We start from the raw sequence: 27,174 nt of genomic DNA, 5'->3' as shown, positions 1-27,174 counted from the left end.
ATAGGGTACTAACAAGGGCATACCAAGCCCGTGGTCCACCCTCACATTGCCTGAAACTTAAGTTTGCAGTAGGAATGTGAAGTTACTGTTCTATTACTGCACTGATGCCTCAGAGCTTTCATCAGACAAGTACAGAATAGATAGTTCCCCTTCACTCTTCAGGGAGGTATAGGCTACCACATCACTTACTGAACACCTACCATATAATATCTATCATAAAGGAGCAAATGACAAAGTATAAAGTTGTTCAGACTTTGAATTTCTTAAATAGACATGTTATTGGAAAGCAAATATTTTGATATTTTGTATGTGACTCACGTTTCATTTTGCTTTTTTTTTTTTTGCTTGGAACAATGCTTGACACATACATAGCATTCCAGTGTTTGTTGAATGGATGAATCCTCTCCTCTTTCAAGCTTAGACATAGTCACCTGCTCCGTAGGTGGCAGGTTAGGTTGATCTTCCATGTGCAAAACTCACTTTATTTTAAATGTCAATTCATTCTTCACCAGTTAAAAAAAATACACTAATTTTCAGACCATGTCTGGATACTGGGTAAAATGAGCTGTGGCAAAGATGAACTAATATTCTCATGATCTGAATGATGCAATCTCTTTGGTCATAACGAGTTACTGGAATAATGACACATGTGCAGGAGGTTAATTCAGTTGTCGTCAGTAGATAGAGCCTTTGAAGCACATTATTTTCACTGTATTATTTTGCTGTCGTTTGTCTTAGCTGCCAGAGGGTGGATGATCATGGACTGGGTCTCTCCTTCCAGTGAGTCCGCAGTTCATACACTCCTTTAATGAAACAAATCTAGTTCCTTCAGTTATTGAAGATTTGATTTTCCAGGAGGCTCTCCTTGTTCCTGCCCCATGACAAGAACTGTTCTCTTGTAACTCCGAAGCCTAGTGTATCACCTCATGGTAATGATAAGTTCCACCCCAGACTAAACATGAGGGTAACCCCAGGGTCACTGTCAGAGTGCTATGTGTATGACTGTATGAATTATGGTCTGTCCTGGAGAGTCCCTAAAACTCATTCATGCGTTCATTCCTTCAATACATACATCAAATACTCTGTGACAGGAGCTAGGAGCTGTGGATATAGAAATAATTAGGGAAAAAAGCCTGCTCTCAGGGCACTCACACTTCGGAGAAACATGAAATAATTGTTATGTGGTGAAATAAACAGTCATTTTCTAGGTGCTCAGATCCTGTGAGGAGGGTGTGATAGGGGTGAGGGGTGATGAGCATAGTAAAAAGCACTACTTTGGGCTGTTTGACATCTTTATTTCTAGTTTTAATGAGATATAATTGATATACAAAATTGTATAAGTTTAAGGTGTATAACAAAATGATTTGATAAGTGCATATATTGCAAAATGATTACCACAAGTTTGGTTAACATCCATTACCTCACATAGTCACAGATTTGTTCTCCTTGTAATGAGAACTTTTAAGATTCACTGTTAGCAATTTTCAAAAACATAATACAGTATTTTAATCATACTCATCAATGCTTTACATTACCTCTTAGAACCTATAACTGGAAGTTTGTCCCTTTTGGCCACCTTTACTTATTCCCCCACAATCCTGCCCCCCGCGACCCCCGACTGAGCACCATCTCTGGCAATCACCGGTTTGATCCCTGCTTCTATGAATTTGTTTTTTTTTAGATTCCACATATAAGTGAGATCATATAGTGTTTGTCTTTCTCTGCCTGACTTTTTTCACTTAGCATAACGCTCTCAAGGTCCATCTATGTTGTTGCAAATGGCAGGATTTTCTTCTTTTCTTGAGGTTGAATAATATTCCAATGTATATATACACCACATCTTCTTTATCCATACATCTGTCGATGAAAACTTAGGTTGTTCCCATGTCTTGGCTATTGTAAATAATGCTGCAGTGAACACAGGGGAGCAGATATCTCTTCAGGATAGTGATTTTTGTTTCCTTCGGCTATTCACCCAAAAGTGGAATTGCTGGATTACATGGTTCTACTTTTTTTTTTTTTTTAAAGAACTCCCATGGTGGCTCTACCAACTTACATTCCTACCAACAAAGCACAAGGGTTCCCTTTTCTCCACCAATACTTGTTACCTCTTGTCTTTTTTTTTTTTTGCGGTACGCGGGCCTCTCACTGTTGTGGCCTCTCCCATTGCAGAGCACAGGCTCCGGACGCGTAGGCTCAGCGGCCATGGCTCACGGGCCCAGCCGCTCCGCAGCATGTGGGATCTTCCCGGACCAGGGCACGAACCCGTGTCCCCTGCATCGGCAGGTGGACTCTCAACCACTGCGCCACCAGGGAAGCCCCTACCTCTTGTCTTATTGATGATAGCTATTCTCACAGGTGTGAGGTGATATCTCACTGTCATTTTGATTTGCATTTTCGTGATGATTAGTGATGTTGAACACCTTTTCATGTACCTGTTGGACCCTTGAATATCTTCATTGGAAATTGTCTATTCAGGTCTTTGCCCATTTTTCAATTGGATTATTTGTGGGTTTTAGTATTGAATTGAATGAGTGTCATATATTTTGGATATTAACTCCTTATGAGCGTGGTTTGCAAATATTTTCTCCCATTCCATAGGATGCCATTTCATTTTCTGATTGTTTCTTCTGTGACACAGAAGATTTTTACTTTGATATAGTTCTACTTGTTTATTTTTATTTTGCTGTTTGTGCTTTAGATATTATATCCAAAAAGTCATTGCCAAGACCCATGTCAATAAGCTGTTTCTATAGGTTTTCTTCTAGGAGTTTTACGGTTTCAGGTCTTACATTTAAGTGTTTAATCCATTTTGAGTTAGTTTTTGTGAGTGGTGTAAGATAGGGGTCTAGTTTCATTCTTTTGCATATGAATATCCGATTTTCCCATCATCATTTATTGAAGAGACTGTCTTTTCTCCATGGAGTATTCTTGGCTCCTTTGTCAAATATTAGCTGACCATATATGCATGGGTTTATTTCTGGGCTCTCAATTCTGTTATGACATCTTCTTGAAGTCTGTTTAAAACAGCACCCAGAATGATGGGTATACATGCCTCCATCTGCAAGACCAGCTTTAGAAAGTATGAAACCTCATGCAGAGATGGAGTGAGGAGTTGAAAATGCTGGCAGCCAGCTCAATAGCTTTTTGAAGTTTTGTGTGTTGTTCTTTTTTAATATGTATACATTCTCATGGTTTTTTATTCTAGCATAATATAGCATATTTATTTTAATACAAAAATGTGTTAAATTCATTAGCCTCCCCCATTTTGCAACTGACAAGTTCCTCAAGTAAAATGTATACTCTAGGAAAAAATGCCAAATTCTTCCTGGGACTTTTCATACTCTTTGGCGCAAGAATGAGTACTCCTATTTTAAGCCAAGGAAAAAACAAAACAGAACAAAACAAAAAACACCACAAGAAAAAAGAAATAGAATAACAGAATATTTCATTCTGTAAGGGGAGAGTACGATAGGCCCCAAATATCTTTGACTAGTTAATGATCAAAACAGTAAAAAATCCAATTCAAATCCATAGGCCATAATTATTTTGGCAAAAACATTAAGAGAAAGTTTACAAAGCTGTTGACGCACATAACTTTGAAAACTCAAAGCACTGGCTTAACAATTAACCTTTCTTTGCACAGATGAGAGAGAAGATTTGAGAATATTTACCAGTTACCATAAAATGTATCTTAAAGTTATACCTACTCTATAACTTATCATTATAAGATTAGGTTTCAATCTATTTTCTTTCTTCTTAAACTGAACAGTTTGTGTAGGTGGTTCCAAGTTCTGCTGATTTATAATCTTGAGACTATGACTGCCAGGAAATTATATAGAAAATATTTATTGTAGAGAAAAGTTTACTGAAATATTTAAACCATTTGCCCTAGGATGCTGATCTTACTTACCAACCTGAAAATTCTTACACCACTGGCTCAGACCTCCCTGGTCCAGTTCTAATGAACTAAATTGGTATACAATGTTTGAACAAACTCTCTTACAACTAGGAACACAAATAAGGCATTCCTGCTCATAAAAAGTTACTTTTACAAGTAAAATAAAATGATTCTCACGGATAGCTTTAAAACACAATGCAAAATCTTGACTTTCCTCTAAGTGCCCCAACTGGAACTCAACAAAATCCATTTATTACCTGCCACCTGTTCCAACCCACCCCCGCAGCTGTACGTTCCGATTGCTGCACTGAAAGCTGCTGCTTCTCCCGCTTCCCTCTGTAACATGCTCAGTCATCAGCACTCACCAGGTTACCCAAACCAAAGTCTTTTTTGAGTTCTCCCTTTTCTCTCTACCCACCCATCTTCCACCACCCTTAATGGCCGGCGATATCCGGTAAATATCCATGGGGACTGCATGCAGCTCAGCACAGTGAATTCTTTCAGGTCCTCTCCTGTTCCTGGCCTTCCTATGCTCCACTCCACGCTCTGGAACCCGGGAACCTAGATTCAGATGCCAGCTTGGTGACTAACTTGGAAATCCCATAGGCTATCACTCTTCAGAATTCGTCCCCTACTGCCCCCACCACTCCCACCCCCAGGCCATAACCAGGCTGCAGGGTGGTGCACTCCAATCTCTACCCACCTCATCTGTTCCACTCCGGGAAGCAGATCGGGGACACGTCTCCCAGCTGCCAGTCACTCCCATACTATCCACACCCCACCTGCCACCAGAGGCACCATGTCATTCCACTGCTCAAAGCAGTCACTGAATCCCTGCTGCCCAGCACATGATGACATCTGTAACCTCACTTAGAAGCACCTTTAAGACCCACTGCAACCTGGCTCAGACTACCATGTCCCTACATTGATGTCATGTTAGATTATCCCAGACATTCATTATTTTATTTAATATTCTGTGAGTGCCTGCTATATGTCAGATATCGGGCTAGGGATTCCACAATGATGAGTTTTGACACTCGAACAGTAATATCTAGAAGGGGTATGGAAAAGCAAATAATTAAAACAGTGACGAGAGCTATGACTAATGGTTAAAAGGTAGCCTAGGAGAAAAACTAGTCCAGCTTGGAAGCCTCAGGTAAGGGATGGATTTCCAGCACACAACTAGGAAAGACAAGGTCCGAAGGATGAACATATACTATGCAAAAGAATGTACTAACTAGTTTCTCTCTTTTGAAAGAAATTTTCTTTTTCCCAAGAGAATTCTTACTTGGCCTTCAAGGTCATTCCCTGAGGCTTTCCCTGACCTTCTCAGGCAGAGTTAAATGTTCTGTCACCTATGGCCCCACAGCACATCTTCCATACCTGTATTACTGCTCCTACCCTACTGTAACACAGTGATTGATGAAGGTCCCTCTCAGCCAGGAGCTCCATCAAGGCAGAGAAGAGACCTTTATCCATCTTTGTGCCCAACCACACCTGACACATAGCATGTGTTCAAGTTGAGAGTCTGATGAATAACTGTATTTAACAAAGAATAAATATAAGTCAACTTGGACATCTGAAGGTCCATTTTAAAATAAGTAAGACATCTGTAGGGACATAACACATTCTGGAGTGTTCTTCATTATACAGAAATGTTCTTACATTTTAGACAATAATACATGAGGAAATCAGAAAAGAATTGTTCCCTATGGAAATGAACAAGGGAGAAAATGCTTTCATGTATTTGGACACATTTTCTAGCACCCAGCTGATTCAAGCAATGTTCATGATAGCTGCTAAATTGTGAGTTGTTACACACCTTGCATTTCATAGGCTTCAGATGTGAGTGGCGTTAATACAGACAGCTCACAGGAAGCACCCTGAAGTCCCCCACCACGCCAGCCAAGGGCAAATCTACCCACAGGCTTCTGAGCCACTGGAACTGCATTGATCTTCACCCAGGGCCACTGGGGCCACAGTGTACGGCCTTTACCCATGGCTAGAAAGACAACAGAAGCTAACAAGCATGCATACACATACACACTCTCTTCCCAGATAATTAAACTAACAACACTTACCCAAAAACTTAATATGTATTTTGTTACCTGTAAAGGCCACTCCCAATTAAATTGCTGGTGGACTTCTCTACAATTTCTAACTTCACATCTCCTAGTGGTATAATTCATGGTCTATTTTGGTCACTATCACGCTCAGGGTAGCAGAAAATATATTATCCATATACCTCACCACTACATGTTGTTTTAAATTTTCTTCTAAAATATTTAGAAGATATTTTCCTGTGGAGCCTGGCAGGCTATTGCTTGTTTTGCTTTTCCATCTGGTATTCAATTAATATACTAATAACCACTCTAATTTCTTTTGCTGTGATAGTGATCTTATTTTTCCTTGTGCCATGTTTATTTTCACTTGGGGACTGAAAAGTACTACAGATTGGAAGCAGTATTTCAATTACAGCTACTCCATGGAAAGCAACCCAAGTACTTTTAATGTTCTTTAATGGTGGCACAGCTCAATCTAACTCAGATTTCCCCACGTGCTTAGCATTCTCTTGAATGTTAATGTTCATTAACTTTATAGTATTAATTTTATGTTTATAAACATTATATTAGATTGTAAAGCACAGATGGAATATCTAAAGTCAAAGAGAGTAGGATTATCAAACACCTGCAGATTAACATACGGTACGTGTGGTATGTTTTCTCCCATTCCCACTTTTCAACTTCCCTATTAGTTAGTTTAGTTGCTCCCTATGGGAGGTCACTGAAGTCTCAGGGTTTTTTTTTTGTTTTTTTTTTTGCGGTACACGGGCCTCTCACTGTTCTGGCCTCTCCCGTTGTGGAGCACAGGCTCCGGACGCGCAGGCTCAGCGGCCATGGCTTACAGGCCCAGCCGCTCCTGGCATGTGGGATCTTCCCGGACCGGGGCACGAACCCACATCCCCTGCATCGGCAGGCGGACCCTCAACCACTGCGCCACCAAGGAAGCCCTCTCAGGGGTATTTTGCAGCTGTGAAGCAGGGAAGTTAAGGACAACTGAGTGAAAGGATAGGGACCTTCAGAGAAAAGTCATTTCAACTGCGAGTGAGTGGGCTAGAAATATCCTCATCGTACTTGACAAACAGCCTGTTAGTGGGGAGAAAGTACAGTTCCCTGATAGAGAAGATAATAAAGGCAAAAAACTGTGCACTGCTGAAGGTGATGGCCATGAGTTATACTTCTTTTCTATCTCTCATAGGGTCAGGTACAGTGCTGGGCAATTAGTACATGCTCAGCAAAACTTTCTGGGTTGATAGAAAGTGGTTAGCTTGATGCATGGTTCAAATGATGCCAACTCTATGAGTTCATTCCTCCTTTAAGCCAGTCTGTCAAATGTATCCCACACTTCTCACGTGGCCGGCCCACCCAAGATTTAAGCCGCTGTTACAATAAACTTTGAAGTTCATCACCACTGCCGGGTGCACCCCTGGAAGGTAGGCTCTGCTGACAGTAGGTCAGATACATTGCTCCTTTGTTCCAGTTTCCTTTATCACCCCATCAAATCTCTAAGTAACTGCTGGTGCTTTCTCTTTCTGTCTGAATAGAAAAATACCTTTAAATCAAGTCCTTAGTTCTCTTCTCCATATCCAAAAGCTGGGGATGAAAGGCTGAAAAAGACCTGGACTCCACCTTCCAGGATTTTGCATGCTGCTGTAGGAAGTTGGGGATCTGGCCAAAACACAGATGCTTAGTGAACGTCTGCAGGATTTAATTCACTAAAGGAGACATCTACTTCCTGCCTCCTGAATATCACAATTATTTCTTTCTTAAAGATGCTTGGACTGGAAGAGTGTATTTGAGTCATTCCTCAAAATGCCTATGTCGAGTCCATTAAACTTCACAAAATTTTGTTTTCTATATTTTTTAATGTAATAGTTACCACTAAGAGTAAATTTGCTTTTCAAACATAGTCAGAAGTCATTTAAATACAATTCTCATAATTAAAGTGGCTGATAAGTTGGGGAATATCACTGTAAGATCAAAATAAATTATGGCTATGAAGTAATGAGCTCACCTTCTTGCTCATAAACTGATCTGGAATGATGTCATAAGAATAGGAACTAATATTTTAATCAGCACCATGTGCTTTGTATGCATTATTTCACTTAATCCTCATAACCATCAAATAATTTATGTACTATGTTTCCACTTAAAAAATGTGAGTAGAGAAGCAAAGAAACTTGCCCAAAATGACATAAGAGAAGGGCTCAGATTCAAAGCCAGGTATACATGGGACCAGACCTGTGTGCTAAAACACCAAGCTAACTTCCACAAAATGAGGTCTAGAGATGTTTTGAGTAAGTACCCAACATTATAAAGGCATTTCATGAATGACTCAGACTCTGCAAACCTGGATACACTGGCTGTAGTATCCTGGGTAAAAATTAGTCCAAAATATATAATGACAAATACGGATTCCTCATTTCATGGCAGCATGAGGTCAAAATGACAATCTGTAACTATAGGTTGGGAGTGTGCACTTAGCAAATAAGCGCAAAAGTTTTAATGAATTACCTTAGAGACATTGAGGAAAGCAGTTTATTGTCACCTCTCATTTTATCGAAGAAATCTACATTAAGAAAGCAGGAGGGCTTCCCCGGTGGCGCAGTGGTTGAGAGTCCGCCTGCCGATGCAAGGGACACGGGTTCGTGCCCCGGTCCGGGAAGATCCCACATGCCGCAGAGTGGCTAGGCCCGTGAGCTATGGCCGCTGAGCCTGCGCTCCGCAATGGGAGAGGCCACAACAGTGAGAGGCCCGCGTACCGCAAAAAAAAAAAAAAAAGAATGCAGGAAAGGATAGGGAGGAAAGAAGAACTTGATGCTCAGTATCAAGATTAGAGAATGTATCTGTCACATGTTTCAATTTTCTATTTTTCATAGAATCTGACAGAATAAAACAGAATAAAATCTGACAGAATACAGAAATCAGTGTCCAGAAATTTTGAGTTCTACTTTTGTTTTTGTTTACTTTATGGTCACCCTAAGGATCACTAGAACTCACAAATTCATGTACTGCCAATGGTCTATTGTAGACCACTTGTATCTTACCCATCTTTTAGTCAAATCTGAAGAACAATGTAAAGTTAGTTACTGGTTTCTGTCTTATCAGTCACAGGACTCCTTCTCTGAATACAGATTTATCATCTGCAGTTATACGATTAAAGTATGGTCACTAAATTCACAATGGATTCAGGTCCTTTTAAAATATATTTTTAAATGAACAGCTCTTTACTGGCAGACAGAAAAATTAGTACTGGAATAATTACATACTGCTGAATCTTTGAAGATGAAAAGCTTAGGAGGGAAAGAAAGGGCACTTAGTTATAAAATGTGTAACTCCCGGTAACATCAAACAAAAAAATCTCAGCTAAATCAAAATACTCCTGGTTTTTTTTGACCCTTTCAGGCCTAGAAACTTTAATTTCAATAGCCTCAGGATGTTATTTGGCATGTTTTTGCAACTCATTAAAGAAGATAAGAATCTTCCCTTCTGAACTGAACCCTTTAAAATCAAAACCCCTGGTCTTAACTGAAAAGTATAAAAAAGGATCCACAATAGCCCAGTGTTTATTAAAACAGTGTAAGACTTAAAATTTTAAGCCCTGGGGCTTCCCTGGTGGCACAGTGGTTGGGAAACCGCCTGCCAACACAGGGGACACGGGTTCGATCCCTGGTCCGGGAAGATCCCACATGCTGCGGAGCAACTGGGCCGGTGTGCCACAACTACTGAGCCTGTGCTCTAGGGCCTGCAAGCCACAACTACTGAGCCCGTGTACCTAGAGCCCATGCTCCGCAACAAGAGAAGCCACCGCAATGAGAAGCCCACGCAAGGCAACGAAGAGCAGCCCCCGCTCACCACAACTGGAGGGAGCCCACGCGCAGCAGCGGAGACCCAATGCAGCCAAAAATAAATAAAAATAAATAAAAAATTTTAAAAAAAATTCTAAGCCCTGACTCTGATCACATATCACCAGCATGCCGATTGGTTTTCAAATTTAATTTGGTATTAGCAGACAGTAAACAAATCAGCCTGTTGTTTGGCCTACATAACTCCAAATAGACCACTCCAATTTCTTTCCTCCCAAATCGACTGCTTTTGACAGAACTGTACAATTGTGTCACTGCATAGCTTTAGGCTTGAATTAGCCTGTCAAATGGGAAAATGCTCCTGATAAAATTTTAAAAGAAAAACAGTAAGTTATAAAACCTACTTATAAAAATTTAAGCATCTGTTATATGCTCATAATATTGTATTTTAAGTTATATGTGTGTGTTTATAGAAAAAAGATATATTAAACTGTATGTTAACTGAAGTTATTTTTAGTAGGTGGGATTGTAGGAAATGTTTTTTTTCTTCCTTTGCGGTTTTAAAGTTATTTTCTAAGTCTCCTCAGGAACAAGTGCTACTTTCGCAAGCAAGCAGCAAAACAAACAAAAGAGAGCACTGAATACTATTTCAGAAATATGGCATCAAGTATAAAAGCTCAAATTACGTATGTTCAAAAAGTCTGTTGAAGTCTCCTGTTTGGACTCTTCCTTCTATCACAGACCTAAAGAATCAGTTAAATAATTTATACACTATGAGGAAGATGTGGTTTTCAGTACACGGAATATGGTTTTGTGTTTTTGAATTCGGTTGATAATAGGAGGATGACAAGGCTTTTTCAGATGGAGTTCACTACATCAAACTTCAAGTATGCAGACACTAAATCAGCACAGCTGACATATTAAGATGAGTGGAAAGATGAGGATGATAACAACCTGGGCTGAACACATTCTATTTACCCCCCATCAATGGCCAGATGCCACCAGGCCTTTTCCTGAAGCTGAACTGTGCCTCTCTACCAAGTGACTCCTCAATTTGGCTTTGAAGGGCTGGCTTCAAAAAGGTGAAGAATCAAACATTTATTGTGCATAGTTCCAAGGGGAAGAGCTAGAACCAGTGGGGCCAGACCTAAATTTAGCTTAAGGAAGAATGCTCTGTAGGTCACTGTCAGAATCTCTTTCCCGTTGGGGAGGAAGTAAGGTGTCAGTAGGGCCTTGTCCAGCAGGGGCGGACTGAGGGAATCTCTCCATCAAAACCAGGGAACAGTGAAATCAAGAGACCATGAAGAACAGAGTCAAGCAGGAACCAAATCTGATAAGAGAGGAGAGTTGACCCAATGGAAAGGTAAGGAGCAGGTGTTGAGGTGGAGAACTAACTCAGGAATAGACAATGATGGTGGCAACTTACATCAAGATAGGCTAGGTGGGCTTCCCTGGTGGCGCAGTGGTTGAGAGTCCGCCTGCCGATGCAGGGGACACGGGTTCGTGCCCCGGTCTGGGAGGATCCCACATGCTGCGGAGCAGCTAGGCCCGTGAGCCATAGCTGCTGAGCCTGCGCGTCCGGAGCCTGTGCTCTGCAATGGGAGAGGCCACAACAGTGAGAGGCCCGCGTACCGCAAAAAAAAAAAAAAAAGATAGGCTAGGTAATTTGTGGAGCCCAGTGCAAAATAAAAATGCAGGGCTACCCTGGTGGCGCAGTGGTTAAGAATCCGTCTGCCAATGCAGGGGACACGGGTTCGAGCCCTGGTCCGGGAAGATCCCACATGCCACAAAGCAACTAAGCCCGTGAGCCACAACTACTGAGCCTGAGCTCTAGAGCCCACAAGCCACAACTATTGAAGCCTGCATGCCTAGAGCCCGTGCTCTGCAACAAGAGAAGCCACTGCAATGAGAAGCCCGCGCACCGCAACTAGAGAAAGCCCACGCGCAGCAACAAAGACCCAACTCAGCCATGAAGAAAGAAAGAAAGAAAGAAATTTAAAAACAAAATGAAAATGCAGAGTCACTTGTTAAAAAATTATTAAGAATTTCAAGATGGCATCTGTAGAGTATTAAGTCAGGCTTGGGACCCTGCTAAGCACAAGACCCTGTGAAGCTGGCCCTGCACAGGAATGGTTCATCACCAGGAAGGGAAGGAGTATTCCTGGGTTTATCATCTTTGGGTGGCTTTTACTTGCTAGCTCACCCAAAGGCAGTGTGGATACATGGGATACATTATAATGACAAGAACAAGGAAGACAGCTATTCAAAAAGGATTTGGAAAGGATGGTCACAGGAAATGTTTAAATAGAGGCTGCATGTTACAGAGAAAATTCAAGCATTGGGTATTATTAGACTTAAGGACTTTTAAGAGCCCTTTCGACTTGGAGTCTAGAATTCTACTCTAGGTTAGTGAGGTTTAAAATCATTTAAAGTATTCTTCAGACTATGGGTTCTGTAAATCCTGAGTTTTCCATGTATTCCCAATTCCAACTGTTTTCATTCTCATAAATATTATTCTCTTACTTGTCAGCCAGTTCTATCTCAGAAGCATAAATGCTGCAACAGTATTCTTCGCTGATCTGCTTAGCCTTAAAATCACTGCTCATCAGGTCCATTTGTAGCCAATGGTCCCTGAGACCTTTTGGACCTTCTCTCTCACTTCTATATACAAGAATTAGGAATAGAACATTAGACTCCATTTCTCTGCTCAGCTGAGGTCAAGTCTTCTGCCTCTTTCTTCTCCATATGAACATACATTCACACGATCAATGCAGAACTCATTTTTTTAACCATTTGTCTCCCATGGTAGAGTGTATTCATATTGTCACTGCCCATTCCTCCCTGTGTCTACACTCTTTGCCGTGTGACGTTGTAGTCCTTCCCACTAAAGGTGGAGTATATTGCCCCAATCTCTTTCATGGTGAGCTGTACCATGTGGCTTATTTTGCCCATGGAACATGAGTGGACATAGTGTGCCAGCTCCGAAACTAGACCTTAAGAGGCATTGTGTGTTTCCGCTTGCCTCTTCTTCACTTTTGTTAATACCGTGAGATGAACAAGCTCCAGGCAGCCCACTGATCATGGAGGACAGGATGAAAGAATTGTGGAGCAGACCTGGTCCCATGCTGTAGGTTGGAACCAAGCCCAGCCAAGCCAAGCTTCAATCAGCTAAGCTTAAAGCAACCGATATGTATACGAGCATGAAATCAGCTAAGCTTAAAGCAACCGATATGTATACGAGCATGAATAATTATTGTTATTTTAAGCCACTGGTTTGTTATGCAGCATTATTATATAACAAAATTATATAACAAAAATTGACTGATATACTCTAACTCCCTAGCTCTTCCATACTTTAAACCAGTTAAGTGATGATGATCATTAAACTCATTCATCGTCTGTGAAGAGTGTGATGGTTTAGGAGTTCAGTTCTTGGAGTAAGTGGACCTCGATTGGAATCCTAGCACCAACATACCAATTCACTTTACCTCAACCTCAGGGCTGTCCTCTACTGGATGGGGATAATAAGATGTCCACATTTGTGAGATGAGTACAGGGACTGAATGAGATAATGCACTTAAAGTTCTCAGCACAGTGTCTATTATGTAGTAAGACCATCAGAATTGTCAACTGTTATTTAGGTTGACCCTGAGTAAACACAGAATGGCCAAGCAAGTATGTCTGGAGGGGTGTGGATATTCGAAACAGGAATCACTTCATAGGGTTCAAATGATACCTGCTGTCACATCAAACACAATCAAAATGAATCAGCAATTAGGAAAAAAAATAGCATCAGATGAGAAGGATTAAGGGAAAATGTACCCCAGTATTTTCTGAAACTAGTACTGTGGTATAGCTGTTACAGCAACAGCTAGATTTTATCAATCCACAGGATTCACCTGAAATGAGAGAAAAAAGGCAAAGTTGTTCTAGGATCCATTATTATTTATCATGGCACAATGAGTAAAAGGGACCGTTAGCCAATTATTTCTGAAACTGCAATAAATGAAGTGCTTTTATTGTGGGAAGGTGAGTTTAGATTGGCTGTCCTGCTTATACACTGATGGGAAAGTCAGATGAAAACTTTGATATGATGGAGGTTAGCAACAACCAACATCCTCGATCCATTCCTGGTTCACATAAATACTACTAATTTTTCTTTTGCAATAATTTCTGGTACTGATTTATCAGGGGGCCTCTGTGCTTTAAACAAAGATTCAATTCTTTTCTGTCAGTCATTTTATCCTAATTAATTTTTTGACAGTTTAATGAGATAATGCACATGAAAAAGAGCTTTGCAAAGTGTAAAGGGCCTTACCTGCTGGCTAATTTCATTTAAATTGACCTGTGCAAGAAATCAAACAAGTTTATCTGTTCCATTATGGCAGACTGTGAGCTGTCAAACTTGGGATTAGAATTGGTGACAAAATCAAGGAAAATGAGCAGCTGGCGGGGGGTTGGGAGTGGGGGGAAGAGCCTTTCCTTCCAGAACCGCTCACTCAGGGGAGAGTATTGGGAACAAAGAGAGCAGAGAAAGAGAAAGTGAGCCTTGGAAGTGTTTGTTTTTCTCTCCCAAGCATGTTTCAGCCTCAAAGAGTGACCAATTGCCATTTTAATTAAATGAAAAGAAAATATAACTTGCTACTTGGACACCAGTTGGTTCCTCTTGTTTCTTTGCAGAGCTGTAAGTCTTAAAACTGTCAAGGATTTAATCACCATCAAATGATTCAAGCTCAGGACACAGTCTCTCCTCATTTTCTCTGGCCCCTCACCGGCACTTTGCACAAGCTCATAGTTGGTGTGCAGTCCCCAGAGAAGTGACATGAGGAGAAAAATCACTATGGAAATTTTCTCCCCTCTTGTGGGGCCCCAGGGAGATGGGGAAGGGTCAAAAGTGGAGCTATTGGCTCCACTTCTTACTGGCTCTGTCATCATGGACAATTCAGGCTTCTGATCCACTGAAAATGGGATAACAACAATACCTACTTCATGGGGATGTTATAAGAATTAAATAAGATAATTCATGAAAAGAATTTAGCTCAGTGCTTGACTGACTGTGTTCACTTAACATTAGACATTATTATGGTCACTAGGTAGTAAGGAAGAGAGCAGACTGTCTGAGATAAATGGAGTAGAGGAGAGAGATGACAGAAATAATTGTGAGCTAATGCAAAGAAAAAGACAAAAAAAACTTATTAACCTAAACTAATTCAAATTTTGTGAAAATTGCATATCAGTTAGGTCTAAGTTATTTTGTGTTATAAAGGAAGAAGATGCTAAATAAATTAATAGCATGGAGAAGATTATAGGGAGAATGATTAAATCAGTGGGGGGAAAATACTGTTTTAAGCACATTAGGAGAATTTATCTTCATGGAACTAGCATATTCATTATACACTAGGCTTTTCTATTTGGTAACGTAACCTAAGATCTCTAGCAAAATAGCCAGGTGCCGTTCACTGCATAAATTTAAGAGACAAAATCTCCCTTTTAACATTTCAGCTCAGGGTAACTTTTTACCAATTCACAGATTTTAGTGACATTTTCCTGTAAATGTGTCATCTTGTACAACTGAGCTATGAAAAACAGCATTTCTGAACCCTTTCTACACAAAATATTGGCACAGATCCAACTAAATCATTCTCAAATAATACTGCCAATGACTATACTGTATGAACCCTTATGAAGTAATTTTGACAAACTGTGTCCTGACATATTCATGCAAATGATTTTCAAATATATTTTGGACCATGGATATTAGTTGGGCCCAAAATGCAAATTAACTTTACCCCTACCCTTTATAAGAAAATGAGTGCCCATCTTTGGTGTCAGATTACTTATGTCTCTTGCCAGAGAAAACACCATCAGATCTGGCTTGGCCTTCTGTTTCATCTTCTGCCCAAGTGGGCAAAGCCTTTAGGAGTCATGGAGAGGTGCCACGCTGAAATGTGTTCATTAGCTTGCCTTCCCTGGGCGAGTTCTCTGAATTGCTGCCTGTGTCATGCTGCTGCATATATTCCTAAAACAACAGTAACACCCAGTGAAATCAGCCCCAGACGGAGGATTCCATTTGCCCAGGCAGGGGATGAAGATTACCTAGGCCTTGGTCACAGCCCTGACCACCCTCTGGCTCCTCATTAAGTCACAGGCAAAAGGCCAGGAAGGTCATCATTTCTTAGCCAGGGATCCACAGTCTTTGGGACTTAATTGTCATCATACTCTACCTGGGAAATCTCTTCACTCCTGCTGTGAAAATATGCCCCCTTTTTTTTCTGCCAGAAATACTTGTTTAGGGCTTTCCAAAATAGAGTTGAGGATTACAAAGTTTCTTTCATTGGGAACTTTTATCCCTTAGACAGTTCCTTTGAACTAGAGGATAAATTTGAAACAGGATAAAGGAGGCAGATAAAATAGAAACAGGAAAAATATCAGGGATGAGGCAGCCAAAAAACCAGTGCTCAAATACAATTTTAAACACCTTGATCTTAGATGTTAGATGCAAAAGTGCATTATCTGGCTTTTTTCCTTCTTCTTCTTCAAAATGTAGCTCTCCCTTGCAGGATATAATTTTTACCTGGATTATTTTATTGGAAAAAAAAAAGCTCCATAGAGCCAGCTTAGAAGTAGAATGTGTGGACAAGTGGTAAGACCAAAATAAAGCACTAAGGATGAATCCTTGAGTCTTCTCGCCCAGCTCACCTTACATACATTGTGTTATATGTAGTTACTATACTATTTACATGGAAATGCATTTCCTTGGGAGATCTGTAGGTAAACTTTAATAACTGTATGCATTTAGATATGATATGCCTAGACTATTCACAGAATTAAATATAACAAAAGCAAGACCATTAGCTTTAGCTCAATTGTAGCAAGAGATTAGGGAAAGTTATTCTTAGAATGATCCCATTAATGTAAGTTGGTGCAGCCACTGTGGAAAACAGTATGGAGGTTCCTCAGAAAACTAAAAATAGAATTACCTTATGATCTAGCAATCCAACTCCTGGGCATATATCCAGACAAAACTATAATTCAAAAAGATACATGCACCCCTATGTTCATAGCAGCTCTATTCACAATAGCTAAGACATGGAAACAACCTAAATGTCCATCGACAGATGAATGGACACAGAAGATGTAGTACATATATACAACAGAATATTACTCAGCCATAAAAGAGAATGAAATAATGCCATTTGCAGCAACATGGATGCAACTAGAGATCATCATATTAAGTGAAGTAAGTCAGAAAGAGAAAGACAAATACCATATGATATCACTTGCATGTGGAATTTAAAATATGACACAAATGAACCTGTCTATGAAACAAAAACAAAATTAGGGACATAGAGAACAGACTGGTGGTTGCCAAGGGGGAGGGGGTGGGAGAGAGTAGGAGAGGGAGTTTGGGATTAGCAGATGCAAACTGGCATATATAGAAGGGATAAACAACAAGGTCCTACTCTATAGCACAGGGAACTATATTTAATATCCTGTGATAAACCATAATGAAAAAGAATACGAAAAAGAAGGTGTGTGTGTGTATATATATAATATATATAAAACTGAGTCACTTTGCTGTACAACAGTAATTAATACAACACTGTAATTCAACTATACTTCAGTAAAAAATAAAAAAAAAGAATGATCTCATTCGTCTCAGCAAGTTTGATATATAAAATTCCTACTATGTTGTCCAAATAAACGGTAATCAAAAGCAGGAGTCGCTTCCATGGCCAGAGCCATGAATATTTGGTTAGTGGCTCATTTTAAAACTTGGAAATGACAGTGAATATGTTTATTTTGTGTGGACAAGAACGCTTGATGACAGCTAAGAGGCTGGATTCAACCTACAAATGTGTTTTGTTCAGGCCATACATTGTTAAACATTTTTTTTTGAAAAGCATTTAAAAATTGGGAGATTTCACACAAAAATCCATATTTCTGGCTTCTCCTGAAAACCTGGGTGATCTATCAATCCTGGGGCTACAGTTCCACATGGAAAAATCTGCAGGAAACTTAAGAATATACCCTTTTGGTATGTCACACCCCTCACCATTTCCTATTCTATTACATCTAGCCCAAAGTACACATTACTGTTATTTATAGGACCAGAGCAGCATTTGAATTTATGACTTCTAATGCAGATGTTCCATAAATAGACTAAAAATTAACTTCTCGGTAAAGGTATTATTTTAAAGACAGTATAAATTATTATCCACATTCCTTAGCCTGATTTAACAGCCACACAAAGTGTGAGTGTGCCTGCATATACACACACACACACACACACACACACCCCATTGTTAAAAGCACACTGAAATGAGAATTAAAAGATATATTTTTCTTCCAGTCCTGGATCTGTCAGTAAACCAACTGCATGATTTGGATATTTTTCTGTGTTCTTTCTAGGCCCAAGAGACTTGTCTGTAAAATGGGCCTAGACAGTTTCTCTCCCAATCTAATATTTTACATTTTTTTCTTATTAAGAGAAAATTTTATTTGGGGACTTCAGTGATCCAGTTTGATTTCCCTTCACTATTAAAATTCATGGGCTCATAGAACTAAACTAAAAACAAAATTAGGTTCCAGCACTTTCATTTTATAGACAGGAAAAACTGATGTTTGGAAAGATCATACAAATAACCAAAAAAAATAAGGCGGTAAGCACAAACAGGTGTTCAAAATGCGATGTCAGTACAGAGGACTTTACCTATTTTGTTAAAGCACCTCAATTTTTCTGCTTGCTGTTTTACCCCAGGAGGATATTCTATGAGCCTTATGGGACGAGATTTAAAAGTGACCCCACCAAGACCACCGACCCCATGATCCAGTAGGGAATCCAGTGGCTAGGTTTAAAATTAATATTTTCCCAACTTTCACTGTACTAAGGCTTGTATTATTTGGCTCTATGTCTTTCTTCCCTACTAGGCAGTAGTAAATCTTTAAGAGTAAGCGCCACTCATCTTTCTATTTCCCATCTTCATTCCACATTCTGAGCATGGTGCTTTGCACAAACTAAGTATTCAGTAAAGCTTTGCTGAATCCAAAGAGAAACTTCTACATCTATAAACCACAGGGGTTTTTTATTGGCCCAAATAATTAATAATATGGTATCATAAGTGGACTTGAGAACCAAAAACAGTAGAACGGCTATCTCCTGAGCGATACATCTTATTCTACTGCATAACGATTGAGCTCAGTAAATCTGTACTATGTATCTACCATGTGCAAAATATATACTAAATCTATAAGGCAAAATTTCCTAAACCTGGATGATCATCAATATATACTTGAAGAGGTTTTAAAAATATAGATCCTGAAGCTGTATTCCCAGAGATTCTAACATAAGGGGTCTCTACATGTGTTTTAAGTTCAATTTAGTCTGATAATTACTCAGGTTTGGGAAATATTACTTAAGTAATAAAAAGGTGAAGAATATAACTGCAAATTACACACCTCATTTTGAGTTATGCAATCTAAATTTCAGGACCTTAGCTACTTCCTTTTGGAAGGGAGTAAGCAGAAGTTGCTAATGCCCTAAAACCAACCATAAATTTATTAAGGTCTTTGAAGTTTAGAATGAGTAAAAAAAATACAAGAATATTAAATTACATGAAATGTTAAATACTGTTTGTCCCTGTAGGAAGTGATAAACTACCATTTTTTCTTATCAAGATAATTCAGGAATATCGGTAGCAGTAAAGAACTGCTTCCTTACCTCTTGACAAAAAATACACACTTGCCGTAGTAAATGCTAAGATGGGACAAGATGTCTCCTTAGAGGCAGAGAACAGAACCAAGCATCAGTTGGGTGAAAAAAGTCCTAATTACCCACAAGTGATACTTTATACTTGTATAAACTCAGGTGAACTAAGACTTCTAAGTTAAGTAATTTCAAATACTTGGTATAGTAGCTGCCCATATGTGGGTTTTGTGTATTCATATTAACTGATTTGAATATTTTTATTAAATCACTTAGTTAAGAAAATCAAACCAGTTTTATAATATAAAACAAAAAATAGGAATGAAAGCTAATAAAATACTCTTTCTTTATACTGATTATAAGAATAATAATGATACCTTCCATTTAATGGGGACTTACTACACCAAATACTTTATATATATCATGTTATGTCATTCATTCCTTATATCAGCACCGCAATATAGGTGTTACTGTCCAATCTTTTAGAAGAGGAAATTTAGTTTCAGAGAGGTTAAATCAATTATCTACCATCATATAGTTAGCAACTAGTGGAGTTAAGATGAAATCATTCTGGCTCAAGAATCTCGTCCTCCAAAATAAAAACATAATTTGTACCACAAAACATGTGAACTGTGGTCTTTTCACCCTACTTGTGTCTCTCAAAGGACACCAGAATCTCTTTGTGGAAAAAGATGGTTGTATTCTGCACTGTATTGCATTGCCTTCAAAGGTTAGCAGTATACAACCTTGACAGGCCTTGAACTTATTCTCTAATTTCTTTTTTTCCCCAGTTTAATTGAGATATAATTGACATACAGCACTGTATAAGTCTAAGATGTACAGCATAATGATTTGACTTACATACATCGTGAAATGATGATCACAATAAGTGTAGTGAACATCCATCACTTCATATAGACACAAAATAAAAGAGAAAAATAATATTTTTTTCCTTGTGATAAAAGCCCTCAGGATTTACTCTCTTAACAACTTTCATATGTAACATACAACAATGCTAATTATATTTATCATGTTGTACATCACATCCCTAGTACTTATGTATCTTGTAGCTGGAAGTTTGTACCTTCTGACTAACTTCATCTAATTCCTCCCCCCACCTCCCCACTTACTTCCAGTAACCATAAATCTGATCTCTTTTACTGAGTTTGTTTGTTGGTTTGTTTTTGAAGTATAATTGACCTACAACACTGTTAGTTCCCATTACACAACATAATGATTAGATATTTCTATACATTACAAAATGATCACCATGATAAGTTATGATCTGTCACCATACAAAGATATTACATAATTATTGACTATATTCCCCACACTGTACATTTCATACCTGCTATTTTTCTTCTCCCCCCTCCTCCCTGCCCTCTGGCAACTTGTTTGTTCTCTGTATCTATGAATTTGTTTCTGTTTTATTTGTTCTTTTTTTTTTTGATTCCATATGTAAGTGAAATCACACATTATCTGTCTTTCTCTGTATGACTTATTTTTATCATAATACCCTCTAGGTCCTTCCATGTTGTTGCATATGACGAGATTTCATTCTTTTTTAATGGCTGAATAATATTCCATTGTATATATACACCACATCTTCTTTATCCATTCATCTAGTGATGGGCACTTAGGTTGCTTCCATATCTTGGCAATTGTAAATAATGCTGCAATGAACACAGGGGTACATATATCTTTTCTAATTAGTTTTTGTTTTCTTCAGATAATGAAGTGGAATTTGTGGATTCCACGAATTACTGGATTGTATGGTAGTCCTATTTTTAATTTTTAAAGGAATTTCCATACTGTTTTCCATAGTGGCTGTACCACTTTACATTCCCACCATCAGTGCATGAGGGTCCCCTTTTCTCCACATCCTCGCCAAAACTTACTTGTTGTCTCTTGGATAACAGCCATTCTGACAGGTGTGAGATGATATCTCATTGTGGTTCTGACTTGCATTTCCCTAATGATTACTGGTAATAAGCATCTTTTTACATGCCTGTTGGCCATCTGTGTTTTCTTTGGAAAAATGTCTATTCAGATCCTCTGCCCATTTTTAAATTGTTTTTGTTGTTGGTGGTGGTTTTCAATGTTGAGTTGTTCGAGTTCTTTGTATATTTTGAATATTAACCCTTTATTAGATAAATCATTTGCAAATATCTTCTCCCATTCAGTAGGTGGCCTTTTCATTTTGTTGATAGTTTCCTTCACCATGAAAAAGCTTTTTAGTTTGATGTAGTCCCATTTATTTATTTTTGCTTTTATTTCCCTTGCCTGAGGAGACATATCCAAAAAAATATTACTAAGACCAATGTCAAAGAATGTATTGCCTTATGTTTTCTTCTAGAAGTTTTATGATTTCAGGTCTTACACTTAAGTCTTTAATCCATTTTGAGTTTTTTTTTTGTATATGGTGTGAGATAATAGTCCAGGCTGATTATTTTGCATGTAGCTGTCCAGTTTTCCCACCACGTATTAATTTTCTCTATTGTATCTTCTCACCTCCTTTGTCATAGATTAATTGCCCATATAAGTGTGAGTTCATTTCTGGGCTCTCTATTCTGTTCCAATGATCTATGTGTCTGTCCTTGTGTCAATACCATACTGTTTTGATTACTGTAGCTTTGTAGTATACTTTGAAATCAGGTAATATGATGTCTCCAGATTTGTTCTTCTTTCTCAAAATTGTTTTGGCTATTTGGAGTCTTTAATTTATTGATATTTTAAAGCTATGCAGTCATGTAACAAACATTATGATGTACCTACCAAATGCCAAGCACTATACTTGTTACTGGACATATAAATGCATAAGGCAGCCTCTATACTAAGGAAGCTCACAATCTAGTGATAGAGAAGTAAATAGATAATCTCAATATAATATATAGGCGTTACACAAAAGAAAAGGGTGTTTGCGAAGGTGGAGGTGGTCAGGGAAGCCTTCATAGAAGCGATGCTCTGAACTGGATCTAGGAGTGAGTAGGACTGGCCAGGGAGATGGGAGGATAGCACCTTAAGTTGACAGAACTACACTCAGGAATGCAGTCATGAAATGGCTTGTTGTTGGGATTCTGCAATAAATCTGTTGGGTTGGAGTTTAGTGGGCAATGGAAGGAGAGGAGAAAATGAGATTGGAGAACTAGATAGCAGCTGGGGGGGGGCTTACACACTACTGTTACAACAACCATTTTTTTAATTTACTCAACACTATGTGCCTGGCACTCTGCCAAGTACTTTACATACATTATTCCATGAGAAAGTTTATGGTTAAAGAAATTGCAGCTCAGATTGATGAATTGATTTGCCTAGATCATGTAGCTTAGATAGAGGTGGAATTTGAGCTCAGATCTGATTTGTCACCAAGCATGTATTTCTCTTCTACACATCACACATAGGTGTCTGGAGATCATTTTCCTATAGGCAACGAGAAGCTGCTTGAGGATTTCAAGCTACCATGTAATATGACCAGATTTGCATTTTGGAAGGATCTCTCTGGCAGCAACATAGACAATGAACTAAGAGTGATGCCACACTAGGAGACCAATTAGGAAGTTACAACAAGGGTCCAAGTAAAAAAAAACAAAGAGAGAGAGCCTAAGCTAGTGGTTCTCATAGTTGGCTGTCCATTGGAATCACATGGGAAGCTTTAAAAAATATATAATTCTCAGAAACTCTGTTTTAATTGGTTTGGGATGTGGCCTGAGCACAAGCATTTTTAAGCCTAGCCAAGATGATTGTATTTGCAGTCAGAGTTGAGAACCATTAGCCTTGGCCAAGTCAGTGAGAGTAGGAACAGAAATAAAGAGATGGACTTGAGTTTTATGTAGGAATTCCAGTCAACAGGGCTTAGTGGTGATTAGATATGTGTGCGGTGGTGATAGGGAGAGGGTAAGTGTGAGGGGAGGCTCTAGGTTAACTCTGAAGTTTCTGGTTTACAGTATTGGGAGACTGTGGCTCTATAAACCAGGATAAGAAACACTGTGGCAAGAGAAGGTTTACAGTGTCTTGAAGTAATGGAATATAGAATAGAATCATTATATTATATAAAATAATGAATTTGTAAAATACTTGTGATAGATTCTAGCAGAAAAAAAATATAAGTACCCACTTTTGGTCAAAGTGAGAAACTAAAACTTTTAAGTCTTTTGAAATAAAATCCTATCCTGCTACCTCTTATGCCTGGTGTTGATGACCCCACTTGAGCTTCTCTGCAGGAAGTCTCACCATTCCTGGCAGCTGTAAGGATCAGGGAGAGGGGCTTGACGATGGCAGTGGGCTATCACAGTGCTAAACTCCAACAACTTTAATGCCACTCATGGGCACTGTCAAGGGATGGGCTCCACTGGTCTCCTAAGCTCAGAACCAGTCCTAGGAGTAGAGCCAACAGGCAGATGAGAAGCAGCAGCAACTAGAACAATCAGCTGACACTCCTCTAGATTCACCAGCAACTGGGTCAGTGGGAGAAACAAGAGGTGGTTCTCATCCTGGCTGCACGCTGGAATCATCTAGAAAGTTTTATAAAGTACTAATGCCTGGGTTCCACTTCCAGAGACTCTCATTTTCATTGGTCTGGGGTACAACCTGCATATTAGGGTTTTCTTAATTCTCTTGAGTTATGCTAGTGGAAGCCTAGGTTGAGAACCATTGTTTTAGTACCTTTATGCACCTCTTATCAAATAGATTGCACTCAAGTTAGCAAGTAGGATTTTCTGGGTTATTTAGAATGGCCAGAGAATGCCTTCCTTTTGTCAGAGGATAAGCAAAAACTACTGCACATGTTAGTAATTTTGCAAGCAATGTTCTCTCAGTGGTCAAAAGTTCACATATAAACTCCCGGATATCAGTGCCAGATGCTATGGGTTTTTACTTCTCAGACAGATGAACTGGCTGCATTCAGGTTCATGGTAACAGAGTCTACTCAGGGAAACAGACCTACGCAAAAGTAATTTAATGTGGACACTAGTTTATAAGTGTTGGAAGAGTTAAAAGGGAAAATGGGCTGGTCAGACAACCCAAAGATGGGACAAAAAGAAGAGCTGGAGGGATCAAGGTAGGAAAGATTTTTACTCCTCACAGAGTGTGGGCTACCTTTGGGAGTTGGGCCTTGGAGGGAGCAGCTGCCTTATAGGAGCTGGAATCACAGAGGTGTAGCCCCAGCTGGAGATGCTTCCTAAAGCTGAGAGGGAGGGAAAGACACCCTGGCTTCTCCTTTTCACTAGCTCCCCAGTCTCTCACCTGTGACTCCCACTGGCTAAGCTAATAGGGAGCTAGTTGGCAAGAGATCCTCGGATGTATAATCTACAGGACTTTGTACCCTGCAGTACCTTGCAGAGCTGAAGGTTATGGATAGATCTGGAAGCAAACCGGCAAAATGATGGAGGCTACGATTCTAGGCCAGATTCATCCTAGATTCTGAGGGTAGATACATTTAATACCTGCTCTTAAGTATGTGTGGGATAGAATACAAAGCAACTGGAAATTTCCTCCTTTTATTCCATGTACCTACGAGACATGCATTAGTAAGTGTTCTGACATTATCAGAACCTCAGCTGGGAGGTTCACATTTGTGGAATATATTCCAATATAAACATATAGAAAATCTCTTTGAGATGCATAAACCAAAGAACAGATACAGATTCCACAAAGGAGGAGACTTTGGATACAGGTAGTCTCAACGTGCAGAATTTTACTGACACTGAACAGTTAGTGGTAGTGTAACAGCTGCATTGGGGGTGCTATTTTCAGGTAAGTGGTAAATCTCATTTCCACAAGCCAATTTGCAAGAGTAAAATTTAGAAGAATGATATTTTTCTCACTCAGAAACTACCTAGGCTACATGTACTGAAAAACAATTAAGAGTGGATTTGTCTTTATGCAAACCTGCCACTGAGGGCATCATATGGGCTTCAACTCCAGGACTTTTTACCTGTTGGTGGTGATACTGTATTGCTCAGAAGGGTCTTGCTTATTCTACAACAGCATCCTTGGTTAAGACAGATGAGTTTGGTCCCAGATGGCCCATCTGGCTGGAACACTGATGAGAGGCACACCTTGATGCATTTGGAATAAGCCACAGATGTGGATGCAGCAACTGTATCATTTTCCTAAGGAAGCATTAATCTGAGTCAGATAGAAAACCAGAGTATTTTTCTATCCCCTCTTGAAATGTAAGAAGATTAGGAAGCACAAGATAACTCTGGGAAGACTGCAACTTAATTTTAGTTGCTTTTTCATGGGTCTGTTCTGATTGAAGTAACTATTACACTGGATTAAAGCCAATTATTTTACAGTGGCTTCTTTTTTCAAAATGAGATTTCTCCAGAACTTAGCAGGTTGACTTCCTGATGACCCATCTTGTTAGGGTTTATGGAACGCTCTCAAGTGAGCAGCAGAAGGGGGATTTTCACTCTCAGGTGAGCAGGATAACACATTAGGCAGTGATCTGCTCTGAAAATACAGAGCACGGAACAATATTTGCTCTAGAAAAATTCAGTATGGGCTAAACATTGACCATGACTGTGACCACATTTGTGAATCAGGGTTGTTTGTGGTTGAGGCAATGCTTCTTGATGGGGACCAACTTATGGTGGAAGACGTGGTATTAGAGGACACATTAACAGCACAGGATAATACAGATAAATATAATCAAGGCATTAAGATCCTAAAATCAAGATGAACAATGGCCTTCTCCCAGTCTGTTCCACATTTATTTGGCCTGCACCTCTGTGTAGTTCTGCAAGAACGCATTTTCTACTGATCATTTGTTTCAAACAAAGCCAGAGCTTTAAATGATTAGGTTAGTCTGAAAATAGTCAGTCCTTTGTTAGCATCTCAGGAGCACAGAGTATCTCCTTTAGATCCTGGCTTCCAAGAAGAGGTGGGGTCCTTACCTTGACAAGTTGGTTTTCTTTGCTGAGGCTCAACCAATAATGATAATGGATAGAGGTACTAGGTATACTGTGTTTCATTGGCAAGGTTATTATATCCACTGAAGACTTGACGGGTTGTACCCTAGTACAAGAACTTTCTTGCATGGGGGTGTGTGTGTGTTTAGGATTTTGAACCTAAATACTACATGACGTGGGAATTGCCAGTAATATCTCATATAGCCCAACTTAGCAAATATCCAGTAGGGTTTTTCATTGGTTCTCCTGTTTGTTATAACCCTCATTTTCATCAAGGCCAAAGTCAGGTTTTAGAATATTTAAATTTTAAGTTGTTAAAAATTTTTGTCAATTGATTCGTGTTAACTCCCTTTTATCTCTCACCTGCTCCTACACTTGGGGAGCAGTGCAGTGCCAGACTTACTATTGTGTGTTAAAGAATTTATTGATTTATTTTACAGCAAGACCTATGATATGGTCCCTGTCACAGGCAACAGAAACAGGCAATCCCTACTGAGGAATGAAATTATTTAGAAGTTTCTCTGAAAAGAAATACAATCAGCTTTCCTGCAAGGATCGTTTTCTCTTCATCTAGAAATTTACATATTTATACAAAACCCACAGACATTTTTATCTTTGCTCTCTCTTTTGACTCCATCCAGGTTTCCAGTGAGATAGTCCCTAATTAAGTGTGGAAATTAGACTTTTATATGCACTTCCTGCTATAAATGTGACATGATATCAAGGGGAGTGGTTTGTTGTCCTCAGTAATCTCATTTGGCTCCAGCATAGTTCTTTGAGATAATACCCT

The 27,174-nt window shown here is 39.3% G+C and overlaps 1 long non-coding RNA gene across 1 annotated transcript in view; it reads right to left on the bottom strand.

Moving 5' to 3' along the window:
- Window positions 1-27,174, bottom strand: part of LOC117201334 (uncharacterized) — a 154,734-nt gene that overhangs the window by 6,488 nt on the left and 121,072 nt on the right. The gene's annotated exons all lie outside the window — the stretch shown is intronic.

This window comes from Orcinus orca, chromosome 9 (assembly GCF_937001465.1).
Source record: "Orcinus orca chromosome 9, mOrcOrc1.1, whole genome shotgun sequence".
In the NCBI taxonomy this organism is placed as follows: domain Eukaryota; kingdom Metazoa; phylum Chordata; class Mammalia; order Artiodactyla; family Delphinidae; genus Orcinus; species Orcinus orca.
The sequence above is the reverse complement of the archived record's forward strand: the minus strand, read 5'-3'. Positions and strand labels throughout refer to the sequence as shown.